A 14,819-nucleotide genomic window follows, 5' to 3' on the forward strand; every position below is an offset into this window, starting at 1 on the left:
AAGGACCAGACATTAGTTGTAGGAGAATGTGTAGCTAACTGAAGTCGTTGATGATCAAATTCAATGAATGTTGATAAGATGATATTAAACATTCCATCTACCAATAAACAATTAAATACAAAAGCATTAACATAACTATTTCTGCACACACATACACATTAGCTGCAAAGAAGTAACGCGACGGAGGTTACGAAATTTATTACTGTATTAAAGGTGGTAGCGATTACAACTGTAGCGATGTTCCTAATAGCATCAAAATCGAGTGTGTAGATGATAGAATTGTCTGCCTTTGTAGACATTCTCTGGCAAAATTAAAATAACTTGGTTGACTTTAAAATGCAGTAACGTCTATCAGCAAAAAAAGTAGACAAAAAATTATCCCTAATTACCTCAATTCAGTTACATTTGATCTACGGTAGGGTAATCCCTTTTTTTACTGTAAATACCCTGTTATCAGGGGGATAATATTTGCCACTGACACAATTATACTAATTGGGAGCCCAAGTTGAACATCACCATATAGCAGAGATGGTAGCGGAAAGGCCTGCAACTGCTCTGATTCACAGAAACACTTCAAGAGTATATCATACAAATCCTAATATTATATAGTTTTAAATAATTACATGTGGCTAGATAGTTCAGATAAGTAGATATTTAATGCACAAAATTAATTAAGTTTTCGTGGCAATTTCTTGAATTATTTTTGCTGGTCGTCTTACAATCCTCGGTCGACTGTCGTTTTGTGGACTTTCTGCAAACCACCATCGACCGAAGATCTCTGAATTAGGACCACCAAACAAGCTGTCAATGAGTATAAAATTCTTCGGGATCCTACAGGAAGCTGCGTTTGGCATACTTCGTACATGAAAATATTTCTCACTGCAGCGCCAAAGACCCATTTTTCGCGGGCAGTAATATTCTTTGTGGGCACTTTGCAAACCGCCCTTCTTAAAGAAAAATAAATGAACAGTCAGGATGTTGCTGCACAGAAATTAAGAGAGCTTATTTAGATAACCAAAGCTAAGAAGGAGATACTCTACCTAAGTCAATTTTATGTTTGAAGACGCTACTGGACAGTAAGAAAAACTGTCGGTAGAGTAGATAAATTGGATAAAACCTTCTCAGTTAAATATCGCATAAAAACTGCATAAAATATTAAGCTTTCGATGACTGCCTCCGTAACCACCGTCAGAGGCAAAGTCTGATTCTCGCAAAATTGGCGGGGCTCCCACTTTTATACCCGGATGATGGTTTATGACTGACTAAATTACGTCATGATGACATCACGGTGATCGGTAATGCCGAGATGGTGCCCTCTGCGTCCCTAGACTGCATTTGGTCTCACTATCGAGTATCGCTTGCAGCGCACATGTCAGGTGATGAGCTGTGTAAAGGCTTTCTCTGTGATCTTTCTTTATCGAGTGTACGCTTCCATCCACAGCTAAGTAAGTAGCCGGAGTCAACTGAGGTAACTATCACAAAGCTCCTAAATCAACTCTTCGAACATAATTTTTTGTTTATTCATTAGACTGTGCTCTGAAACCCTTAATTTCTGTTCTTCAGGGGGAAAAAATATTTGGTCTCAGGTGAACATCCGCAACTATGAGACATAATTATAGAATAAAAATTCCCTTCTGTTGGCAGTACATTTCTTAATTTACTTCACGACCGGTTTCGAAACTTAAAACTTCTCGTCAGGTATTACCAGACAATTGAAGGGCTTATTCCAATAGTGGTACAAGTCCATTTTTGTTCAGAGGCTAAGTCTGATTCTCAAAAATCGACGGGGCTCCCACTTTTACCCCAGGAGGATAGCTTATGACTGACTAAATTACGTCATGGTGACATCACGGTGATCGGGAATGCCGAGATGGTGCCCTTTGTGCGTCCCTAGAGCTGTAAAATCTGCAGTTGAGATACCAGAAATATCCAAGCATATGGCTTCTTGCTAGAGATGAACCTTTCGTTCTGTTTGTTTGGATCATTAATTGCAGAAGCATTATAGGCAGAAAAGAGGAGGTAATGGACTTGTGCCACTACTGAAATAAGCCCTTCAGCTATGAGAAGATAAATATGTGGCGGTTGGGCCTGTCAGTTATGAGTGATCACTGCCACGTCAAACCAACGCATGGGAGCGTAGGACCAGCAACCACAGCGCCCGCCTTGGATCACGACACGGATTTTTATCCAGTAAAAATCTTTAGGAGAAGTTGATCTTCCATACAGCTATCGGAAATAATCCATAAAACTGCCCCACCTAATTGCTGTTATACTCACAATGGGTATGATAAATCACTAGTACCTAACTCTCTCACGTGACTGAGATGGTGTAATCATAAAGTGGATATCATTCCATGTATAACGGAAGTAGAAGTAAATATTTGTGCCCGAAAGAACGTGACCGTGCCCTGTATATTCGCATCAGTTGGTCACACATCGATGAATGTATCCGTAGATATAATTTTATATGGCTGACTGGTAAATTGCATGAAATATCCGATAATATCTGCGCTCCTGAAATCCTCATCCGCGACAGCTCACCATTGCAACAATTACGAAACCAGGAAGATGAGGCAGTAGTGACTACGTTCAGAAGGGAACATTACTTCACATGAAGAGTCAATAAAAGGAGCTGCTGTAATCTATGCCATGTTACGCTACGAGTACCAGGAACTGATTACTGTGTAGCAGCGAGGTGACTACGTCGAGGGGCAGCGGTCAGCCGATCGCGGAATGCCCTAATGCGATACCCTAGACCAGTGGCCACGCTACGGCGATGCAGCCTGCGGATGCGAGCAGAGCGACCGCGGTGGAGGGGAAAGAGGGAGGGGAGAGGGATTGGAGAGACTGGGCTGAGTGGCCGACATGACTTTTAATTGCCGCCGACGAGAGGAGCCCTAATTGAAAGAGTCGGCCAATATCGACGGAGCCGATGGCGACGTTCTGCTCGCCTGAATAATGCATGTCCTTCGGCAAAGGAAGCTCTTTTCCAGCTTCCTGGGGTCATCTGGGCAGCTCTGAGAGCAACCACTCTCTTGCTTAGCAGGTCTGCGGTTCGTTTTCATGGATGTCATAAGTGAACAGAAATCGAACGCGTTTGAATGAAGGGCCCTGAATGTCCAATAGTAATTATGACCACTGCCCGACGCTAGAATGAATGCCACCCGGTGGCGTTATATGCACATGAAGTGTTAAGGAAAGTATATAAGTGGTGTAAAGACAAGTGGGGATTCATTATAGAGAAAATACGGGCCAAAAATGGGGAAATCAACCGACATAAGCGATTTTGAGGAACGGCCGATGGTTATGGCCCCCGCGCCTGGGAACAAGCATCTTGGTAACGGTGAAGATGGTCGGTTATAAATAAATGTCGTGTGACTGGGGCCTCCCGTCGGGAGACCGTTCACCGGGTGCAATTCAAAATGGTCCAAATGGCTCTGAGCACTATGGGACTTACCTTCTGAGGTCATCAGTCCCCTAGAACTTAGAACTACTTAAACCTAACTAACCTAAGGACATCACACACATCCATGCCCGAGGCAGGATTCGAACCTGCGACCGTAGCGGTCACGCGGTTCCAAACTGACGCGCTTAGAACTGCACGGCAACACCGGCCGGCCCGGGTGCAATTCTTCCGATTTGACTCCAATTCGACGACTTGCGCGGCGATGCGGATGAAATGAAGATGATGATTAGGACAACACAACACCTAGTCCCAGAGCGAAGAAAATCTCCGACCTAGCCGGGAAACGAGCCTGGGCACTTAGGATTGACATTCTGTCGCTCTGACCACTACTGGGGGTGGACGGTGGTTGGTTAATTGCGTGCTACTGTCGTTAGCGTGGTTGGCAAATGGTTGAAGAACAGTTGAACCAGAGTAGGCGACAAGATGCCGGCCGTTCACGTCTCATCGCAGTACACGGAGGTCGGAGTCTTGCTCGTTCAACAAAGCTGGGTAGCTGGATGTCAGTGGCAGATTTGACTACAGAATAGTGTGTTGGTGCAGGTGCCAGTATTTCGGAGCTCACAGTTCGCACTTATTTTTGAACATGGAGATCCGCAACAAACCACTGCAACATGTTTCATTCTTGACCCGATCACGTCGTAGCAGTGGTCCGGAGATCATCGAGAGTGCACCATGTACCACTGGAAACGTATCGCCTGTTCCGGTAAATCACGTTTCTTCTTACTACACCAGCTAGATGCTTGTGTTTCGGTGCGCCGTCAACCAGGTGAACGGCTCCTCGAAACATCCATCGTCCTATTGACACAGGCCGGTGTGGGCTGTATTACTCAGTGAGAGACATTCACCCGCGTTTCCATTGAACCTGTGATAGTAATCGAAGGTTATTCCCGACTACTTGATTATGAATGTGGGGCATCTGCAACTCTTCATGCTTGATGTCTTCCCTGACAGTGATGGTATCTTCCAGTATGATAAATGTCCGTGTCACAAGGCCAGTATCGTGCTACAGTGTTCTTAGGAGCATGACAGTGAACTCAAGTTGATTCTTGGCTTGATCTTAACCCAGTGGAATAAAAACGGCGTCAGCTCCAGCACGACCATAAACCAGGGCTGGTAGTTTACGGGTATTGCTTGACTTGTGCGTAGACATTTGGTGTCACATACCTTCAATCAGGAACTTGTCAATCCATGCCATATAGAATCCTGCTGTACTGCGTTCCAGCTATAAAGCAAGTCGTCACAGATCTCCATCTCCAGTAATTATTTTCGTTATTTTGCTGAAAAGATTAGTTCAACTCACATTTAAACATCACCAGCAGCATTTATCATAATATACGCAATAACAGAAATCTAACACAACACCAGTACAGTATGTGTAGAGCGTTTCGTGTTGTTTCTTGAGTATCTGTCTGTTAGTTAGTTAGTTAGTTAGTTATGTGTTCAATTGATCAATCTCACGATAAACGTCATGATGTGGAACGTGTCAAGTTGATAAGAAATGCACACATGAATCAATCGCTTTTTTTAAGCTTAAAACTTTTATTATCTACGCCATTCCCTTAAATGGCACAAAATACATATATCATACATACAGGTTATTTGTTCCTATTCAAGAATACACCTTTTGCACAGGATTTTCAAGGAGATATGATTTCTCTTTATTTTTGAAACCATGACTGCCGTCTGGCAGACATTTTATTTCATCTGATAATTTATCGAAAAGCTTTACAGCAGCTTATTTTGCCCCTTTCTGTGCCAAAGATAGGTTAAGTAGACGATATTGTAAGTCTTCCTTTTTTCTGGTATTATTACCATGACTGTTAGTGTTGTTTTTAAACTGTTCCATGTTGTTGAGAAGAAATTTCATTACTGAGCAATTATACTGTGAGGCTGTTGTAAGTATTCCTAACCTTTTAAACGCATGCCTACAAATGTGCAACTATGAGCCCCAAATGTTACTCTAACCACTTTCTTTTCAACAGCGAATAATTTTTGCCAAAGTGTTGAGTTACCCCAGAATATTATTTCGTATGACATCAGAGAGTGAAAGTAGGCAAAGTATGTTAGCTTACTAATTTCTGTATCCTCAAAATTGACCATTATTTTGATTAAAAAGTTGATGAACGTAGTCTGTTTAGCAGATCCAAAATATGAATTTTCCAGTTAAGATTCTCATGTACACCCAAAAATGCTCTACCGTGGCTACTGACTTCTGTTAATGTGTTACATTTACTAAAGGATCAGTACACCTTGCAGCACAAAATTGGGTGTACTGTGTTTTTTCCAAGTTCAGAGCAATCCATTCGCAGGAGACCAATTAATAATTCTTCTGAAGACATTATTTGTGTCACTTTTTATTGGAGTTTCTTGAGCTGGATTAATAATGATGCTTTTATGATCAGCAAACAGTGTCAGTCTTGCTTCTTATTTCAGATAAGATGGGAGATCTTTCACTTATATCAAGGACAGAAGGCGACCCATGATCGAACCCTGTGGAATTCCGAATGTAATTTCACTCCAGTTCGATGAAGTGGGAAACTTCCTTAAATCACTTAAACGATATAAAGAGATTTTTTGCTTCCTGTTCTGTAGATATGACGTAAACCACTCATATGCGTTTCCATTTATACCACAGAATTGTAATTTCTGCAGCATATTGTCATGGTTCACGCAATCAGATGTTTTGGGTAAGTCACAGAAAATTCCTATTGGTGATATTTGGCTATTTAAAGACTCTATTGTATGTGCAGTGAAATTGTATATTGCTGTTTCAGTGGAACAGTATATTTGAAATGAGAACTGTGAATTACTAAGTATCCCATTACTGTTGGGATGGCTAACCACTCTTAAGTACATTACTTTGTCGACAATTTTTGAAAATACTGTAAGCAAGGATACTGGTCGGTAATTATTGATATCTGTGGTGTCTCGTTTTTTGTAGAGAGGCTTGACAATGGCATATTTTAACCTGTCGACAGGCTCTCTATGACCATACGAGCCCATGGGACAAATGTTCTGTCCTGTAATTATGACTCTGCATGAAGTTAAGAAGAATTCAGCTGAAAGCTCGTGAAATTCTTACTTGCTTAATTCACAATCGTTTTCGCGGCCTGAAGTGTTAAAAGGTCATATATGTACCCATCTTTCTTAGTCAAGATATATTATTCAGTGCATAATGTCACTTTGTTTTGGCGAACAAAGGGTCTCGCCAATAATGTGACAATATTCACTGGATAATATATCTTGACCAAGAGCGATGCTTGCACCTATGATCTTTCAACACTTTTGTACCTGATAATGCGGCTTTAGTCCGCGAAACTGGTTGCGAATCAATAAAAGATGATTTTTACCAGCTGTGAACGGAATTCTTCTTATCGTGTAGCCTTTCAAAAGCTACAGATGCCCAGAGTATAAAATACTTATCAGTATTTATGGAATAATTCTTCGGTTCTTGGAGGAACATATATATATATATATATATATATATATATATATATATATATATATATATATATGTGTGTGTGTGTGTATTAATAACGTGAATACAAATTATTAATGCTCCACAATATTATTTTTAGTTCGTTACGAACCGGCTTTCGTCACATAACTTAATGTAGAACAGACAGTCCACACAACTTCAGCGAGAATTCATAGCTGTACAAAAAACGCTGTACAAAGATATGTGACATTTTATCAAAATATCGATACAAAGCACAAGCATAATGTAATACTAAAAGAGACACTGAAGAAATATATCATATCTTACAGTTATTCAAATATTAAAACTATGTGAGTGTATAAAACATAAATGGTGTAAAAGAGAGTAATGGTATAGGCTACTATGTCATATGGTCGAAGTGGTGAATGTGGGAAACAGATCGAATAAAGTGAGGGGAAGGAAGATGTTCCACAGAATTTGGGTGTGGACCTGTTATAACAAGCTTAATAGCTAAAGGTGAGAAGAATAATAACTGGCTGTTACTTTAATAAGGATGAGCAATGGAACCATGTTTGGTCATTACGCACCAGCTCAGGATTTTTTGATAGGTGTTTATTAATGGCCAGAATTTCAAGCAATGTTAGTTTTCTCCCTTTAGTTCCTTTATGGGAAACATTTTTCGCATCATATGAATAACCAGTTCAGTGTTACTTAATAAGTCAGAACAAACAGAAAAGAATTTTACATTCCTCAACCCTGTAGAGTTCCCTGAACTAGCTAACGATTCCACAATGAGATATGCTATGGAAGCGAAGAACCTCATTAAGACCTGCAAATCCACATTTACTGATAGTGATGCCAAATACCTCATAAACATGAATCCAATAGCACCCAGGTTATATGGGTTACCTAAGCTTCACAAATAAAGTGTTCCAATAAGACCAGTAATGTCTTCAGTTTGAGCAACTTGTCATAAATTAGTGAAGGAATTATATTCACTAACTAAAACAAAAACTAAATTTCAGTCCCAATTTTGAATACCTAATTCACTTGCATTAGTGAAAAAACTAGAAGATGTACCCATTCCACCTAGTGCCAAACTAGTCTCATTTGATGTCAGCAACCTGTTTTCTAATATTAATGTTTGCGAGCCAATGGAAAATTTAACAGAATGGTTACATAAAATCAGAATAAATCCAGTGGAGACAGAAGATCCCAACAGAAACAGACAGAAGTATGGCAACTGAAACGTTTATCGATAATTTTGAGCAAACATTTTTAGTTAAAGAGCCTCTAAATTCTAAAATACAGTATTGGACTAAGTAGGTGGATGATATGCTGTGTTTGTGGACAGGTTCCACAAGACAGTTAAATAATCTTTTTCAACATTGGAATTCACACCACAGCAAAATATCGTTTACTGTGGAGTTGGGGGAGACTCTATCAACTTTTTAGGTCTCACCATGCACATCAGTAACCAAAAGCATTTATTTAAGATACAGCGGAAAGTAACCTTAACAGATACAGAAATACCAGCCAGTTCCCAGCATCCAGTAACACATAAACATGCAGCCTTTCACCACACGGTGCACTGCCCGCTATCTGTACCCTCAAACCAAATCACATTTGGAAAATGAATTGAAAATAATTAAAGAAATGGATTCCAGTAATGGTTATAGCCCTGCACCAGTTGACATTATACTCGGCAAAAAGAAGAGACAGAGGATGACCGATCTCCTTTATCCACCTCAGACAGCAAAACCACACTGATAACAAAGGAACCCCCATGTCATAGGTGTGTAGAACTTCATAGGTCTACCAGGAAACTAAAATCCAGGAAATATATCCCAGCTTTTTACAATAGGAATACTATTCTATTCAACAGTAAAGATAAGATTCCACCTTTAGAACAGAATGAAATTTGTAGCATTTCTGGCAATCTGTGTGGCAGTCAGGTAGGGTTATAACTACAAGACTGACTGAGCATGAAAGGAGTTGGAGACAGAAAGAAAGATTCCACCTTTGATAAACATGCTCTGAATGAATGTCATTCATTTGATTTGAAGTGTGATGTTCTCCATAAAGAAACTAAAAGGAGAAAAGTGATATTACATGAAATTCTTGCCATTAATAAACACCGGGTGAGGATTCTTTCCTCACCTGGTCCTTAATGACTAAACATAGTTCCATTACTCACACTTATTAGAGTAGCAGCCAGTTATGATTCCTCTCACCATAAGCTAAAAAGCTTGTTATAACTGCTCAGCACCGGCATTCGAATGACGTCTTTCTTTCCCTCCCTTTGTTCGGTCTGTTTCTCACGTTCTCAGTTTGTCTCTATGACACAGTGCAAGCGGTCGCTTGCTTTATCATAAATATACGTGCAAGTGATGCTAAATGTTATTATCTTTACATATAAAAACGTATTATCTTCTCAACAATCTCGAAATCGTGATTTACACTATTTATTTTCATTTATGAAATTAGTGAATTTACTTATGGCACATTTGTTGGCTTTGTCTGCGACCACTTTCAGAACTCAAATTAACTATCAAATTAACTAATTTAGTACGATTGCATTCTGTATTGCTGGTGTATCCATGTATCACCACAATAAAATAAGAATAATGTGTGGCTGAGGGGGTTTAAAAGAGAACAGTGACTTATTTAAATTTACAAATATAATGACAATTTTTATTCATCCTTTTACAACTACAATCGAGCTGATAAATCTTACAAAAAGAAAAAAACGTTAATCAGCAAAGAAATAGTACTTGATTGGGAAAGCACTCATTGAGGTGGAAACTATACAGGTTCTTCCCTGAATTGATCCCTTTTACAACGTAATCAGAGTTTGGTTATATGAATCCACTGTGAGGCCAAATTTTATTCAAATGGAATCAACTAAGACTTGGTAAAGCACAAACTATGGTTCATAGAGAACAGGGAGTTCTGCTGTTCACTTAAGAAGTCCACTGTAAACACTATCTCGATGGACATATGCCCTTGGCAGTTAACCACCATCCGACTCTGAAACTGCACCTCAGTATGCTTCCCCGTCAAGGCACCTTCTGTTCTTATCTTAGTGATTTTAAGTGCAGGCCATGGGTTCTTTTCAACGCATCCATTGTATGCAATCTCTGATATGGACTGTCGATAGTTCCCGTCAGCTCGACGTCACCTACGGTTACACGAATGATGGGGTGCAAATCCTGTCTGTTAATCACCTCTTTTCCTCAAGGAAACATTCTCCTATGTCCTCATACTCCAGTAAATTAATGTTGCTTATAACGATATTATGTGAGGCTTTGTTTTGGGCTGTGGCCGCAGCGGCCGTCAGTCAGATCCTACAAGAATTTCTGCTGCGGTTTCTGTTTGAGGGGTTAGGTGGTCTGATGCCCACTACGTTGTTCTGGTGATCACGTTGTAGACTTCGTCTATGAATTCCTCCATTATTCCTTGTTTGCCTTGAGTTCCAGACCAGGTCACGAAGTGGTTAGTATTTTGCATTTCTATCCTGTTGGCTCATTTTTAAATCTGTGGCCTTGATATAGATTTCTTGTTGCCTTATTTCTATTTGTATTTTGCCCGTCATTATTGCTTCCAGATGCACCTTGCGAGTTTTGTTCATTATGTGTCACCCGGTTCCTCGCATTTTATGCTTCCTTCACAATGTCTGACTCTAGTAGAGCGCTCTTGAATGAATCTGTTGTGACGCTACGTTTTCCAATGAGGAATTCCTGGTACTTCAATGGCAGTTTCATGAAGCAGTGTCGCATTATCTCCTTATCACTATATGGTTGGTCCAGGTAATGGTTCGTTTTGACAAGCGTCTCGATAAGTTTACCGGACTGCGACACCCTGATGCTTCGTAATCCTTCCCTAACATAATCTCCTGCTTAATCCTTTCTTGTGAGTCCTGTGCCCAGTAGGTATTTAGGAGGGCCTCTCTGAATTCCCCGCAACTGCGGCAGTTTGTTGCAACGTTATGCTTGTGCTCTGCTATTGAAACTTCCAGGTATCCACAGACATATTCCCATGTATATACTAGTGGCAATGACTCGCGTAGTACCCTATCATACTGAGCAATCCATGATTTGGGATGTAATGAATTGTGGTTCTCTTTGTAAACCTGAAAATTCTGAATTGAGGGAAAATGTTTTAATTGAAAATATTCCTAATTTTGCACCCCTGGACTTTCTCTAAATTCTGCCTCGCGTACATCACAGATTTCATGGCCGATCGATCCCTGTACGCTGTTACATCCTTTACTCGTGTCATCAGAGTCATGTAGCAATGTTTCCGTACGTTTCAGTCGCGCGCAATTGTGGTCCGCGTCAGTACCTTAGGTACTAAGCGCCTTTGGCTGCAAGCGCTCGGCTGAGCGTCGTACCCCGTTAAACGACCGTTCCTTCCGTATATCTGCCTGAGCCGTGGATGTGGCTCCAGGTTGTGTTACATTATTTTGTCTTTGACATTCCTGGTTACCAGCGAGCTCACAGCAAAGAACTGTTGCTTGTGGCTGAATTTCTACACAAGCGACCCGCCCGCACATTTGTCTCATCTCATCCACCAGCTCGTTCTGCTGCGTAGTGAGACGTGTTTGCTCGTCTTCGATTTCTAACATTTCTTCTTCTGTCTTGTCTGCTACTCTCTGTCTCTGTTTTTTAAGAGCAGAAAGAGCCTTCTTAGTGGCGCTCACTTTTACTTCTGCCGGCGCTCCATGAACTAACGCAATTTGGGCACTTTTTCGCGCGTCACGTGCTACTAATCTGGCTGTCCTAGCCTAATGTCTGGAATCTACCGCTAATCCTCGGGTCTCACCTGACGTTTTTCTAATATCTTTAACTTGTGCATTTACATCCTTAACTTCATTGTGCCTGATTTTCATTTTCGACAAACCCATCAGCCCTCTTTTGAATATCCCTTATTTGTTTCATTACTTCGCCCTGTCTCTTTTCCTCCTTGTCTTGTCGCTTCTGAATTTTCCTAATCTCATTAATGAGGAGCTTCTGCCTTTGGCCTTCTTCCTGTCATCTCTGTTCTTCCCTTTCCTTTCTCGGTTTTTTTCTCCTGCTGACGTTGATTCTCTGCGTCCTGCATAAACTAAATGTTCGATTGTAATTGTGCACATCCAGTAACGTCTCCAGGACCAGTCGCTCGTGACTGAACTGCTGTATGGCGCACTGCCTGCTACATTGGACTGTTACTTTCCCTGATTGTACCTCTTTTCGGATTTACAGAACCTACATGACCTTCCACCTCGGCATCACTTGCACCCTCATTTCCTGAGGGAACTGAAAACTCATCATCGAAATACCCTGCGTTTGGCATTTGTGCCCCATTTGCAGAGTGATTTAAATGAGCTTCTTCCGCCATCCTATATTGTTCTGCATCAAAGACTGGCTCGTCTCCCATTTTGAACGACAGTGCTGAGCATCCTTTATCACTACAGACCCGCGCTTTGCTTCTCGTAAGCATTCAGATCAATTTCTACTTCCTCATCTTTCCGACTCAAATGCAGCACGCGCCACAACTCTACTCCGACATTTTTTCAAATAATGCACTCATTTATGCCGAATCTCATGAAACAAAACCTGCTCTCAGATGTCGTACACATACCCATAAACAAAGTTGCTCGACAAAAGCTTACACAATGCTTTTACCAACAAGGCAACGTCGCACAAGAAGTCACAGACAAGACGCAATGAAAAACAAAATAGATAACACAGACAATACATACACCGAAATAAAATGACTGCAACATACTACAAATTACTGAGATACAACACATAGCTCTAAAACCGAATCTAAATGTTTTAGTGCACAGTAGTCTCACTTTGAGAAAAAGAAAAACACGCTAGTTTTCCGCAAGATAACGCACTAACTATCTCACAAAAATTCCATGCATGGTGATCATCGCTAAAGCTCGCCAATTGCAAGACGTCTCTTGCTTTATCATAAATATACGTCCAAATGATGCTAAACGTTATTATCTTTACATATAGAAAAGTATTATCTTCTCAACAATATCCAATGCGTCAGCTATACCCTTGATTTTCATACATTAGTGAATTTAATCATGACACTCGCCCAGGTTCCCGGGTTCGATTCCCGGCGGGGTCAGGGATTTTCTTTGCCTCGTGATGACTGGGTGTTGTGTGATGTCCTTAAGTTGATTAGGTTTAAGTAGTTCTAAGTTCTAGGGGACTGATAACCATTTTTGGATCATGACACTCCCGTTGCCTTAGTCACCTTAGTATCTCAAATCAATCAACAAATTAAGTAATTTAGTACAATTGCACTCTAACTGCTTGTGTACCCTCGTATCACCACAATAAATAAAATGAATGACTGGGAGAGCCTGAATGAGAACAGTGGCGTATTTAAGTTTGCGAAACTAATGACAAGTTTATATTCATCCTTTTATAGCTTCAATAGAGTTGATAAATCTTACAAAAGAAATGACAAATACAAATGAGGAAAGGAATGTCATGAGTAAATTCAGTAATTTCATGTACGATGTTGTTCAAATGGCTCTGAGCACTATGGGACTGAACTTCCGAGGTCATCAGTCCCTATAACTTAGAACTACTTAAACCTAACTAACCTAAGGACATCACAAACATCCATGCCCGAGGCAGGATTCGAACCTGCGACCGTAGCGGTCGCGCGGGTCCAGACTGTAGCGCCTAGAACCGTTCGGCCATTCCGGCCAGCCTTCATGTATGAAAATGAAGGGTATAGCTCACGATTTGGAGATTGTTGAGAAGATAACACTTTTCTAAACGTAAAGATAATAACGTTTAGCATCACTTGGACGTATATTTATGATAAAGAAAGAGACCCCTTGCAATTGGCGACTTTTAGCCAGGATCTTGATGCTTGGCATTTTTGTGAGGTAGTTAGTGCGTTATCTTGCCGAACAGGAGCGTGTTTTTCTTCTTCAGAATGGCAAAGCTTTCACTGCGGTGGGAACCATACAAGTTCTCCAATGAATTAATACCTTCTACAACGCAATCAGACTTCGTTTATATGAATCCATTGTGAGGCCAAATCCTATTCAAATGGAATCAGCTACGACCAGGCACACCACAAACGACAGTTCATGGAGAACAGGGAGCTGTGAATATCATTTAACAACGCTACGCCGATGCAAAGATACTTCACCCTTGCACCTTCATTCAGACAGCAACAGGAAACGGCAGGGTGCGGGCGTGGGGCGGAGCGCGGCGGCAATTGTAATGTTCCGACGCGCCACAAAAACTTGCAAACTACACGGACTGGCGTTCCGATTATTAGAACGCTGGAAACTTCCCTATCAGAGCCCCATGATCCCAGCAGATTTTAGTGTAAGGTCATCCGTTCACTGATCTGACCAACTAATTTGAGTCACAGGCACGGCGGCGCGTGCTGGAATTGTCAAACGCCAGACGAATATGTTCACTCTCGTGGGACACGATATGTCAGAGATGTTATGCAGTTCCACTGTCGGTGCAGTTGGATAATGCCGCAAGCTCTTAGTCCACCACAAGTTGCATACCACAAGTCTCTCCCACTAGGGAAAGACCTGAAGTTCTCCACCAGGGGAGGATCAGAAGACGAAGAAGCCAAAGAATCACAACCACTTTCCACCAAGTCTCCTACAGGAGCCGAATTAACAAAAAAAACCGCATCCACGTTGTATAAACGGTCCTCCAGTAGTAGAATTTCCTCTGCTGGCTTTTTAGCCAATCCAGACCCAGACCAGGACTGCCACGCTGGGAGAGCAAGCCACTGCTTTGCATATCCTGAGAGGAGCCAATCAGCGACTCACAAACTCTCTTGTCTGAAAAAAGAAGATTTTAAACGAGAGACGGGGCTTGGCCATGTTACGGCAAAAACCTTTACCTAGACGGGATCACAGTCTCTCTT

This window comes from Schistocerca americana, chromosome 1 (assembly GCF_021461395.2).
Source record: "Schistocerca americana isolate TAMUIC-IGC-003095 chromosome 1, iqSchAmer2.1, whole genome shotgun sequence".
In the NCBI taxonomy this organism is placed as follows: Eukaryota; Metazoa; Arthropoda; class Insecta; order Orthoptera; family Acrididae; genus Schistocerca; species Schistocerca americana.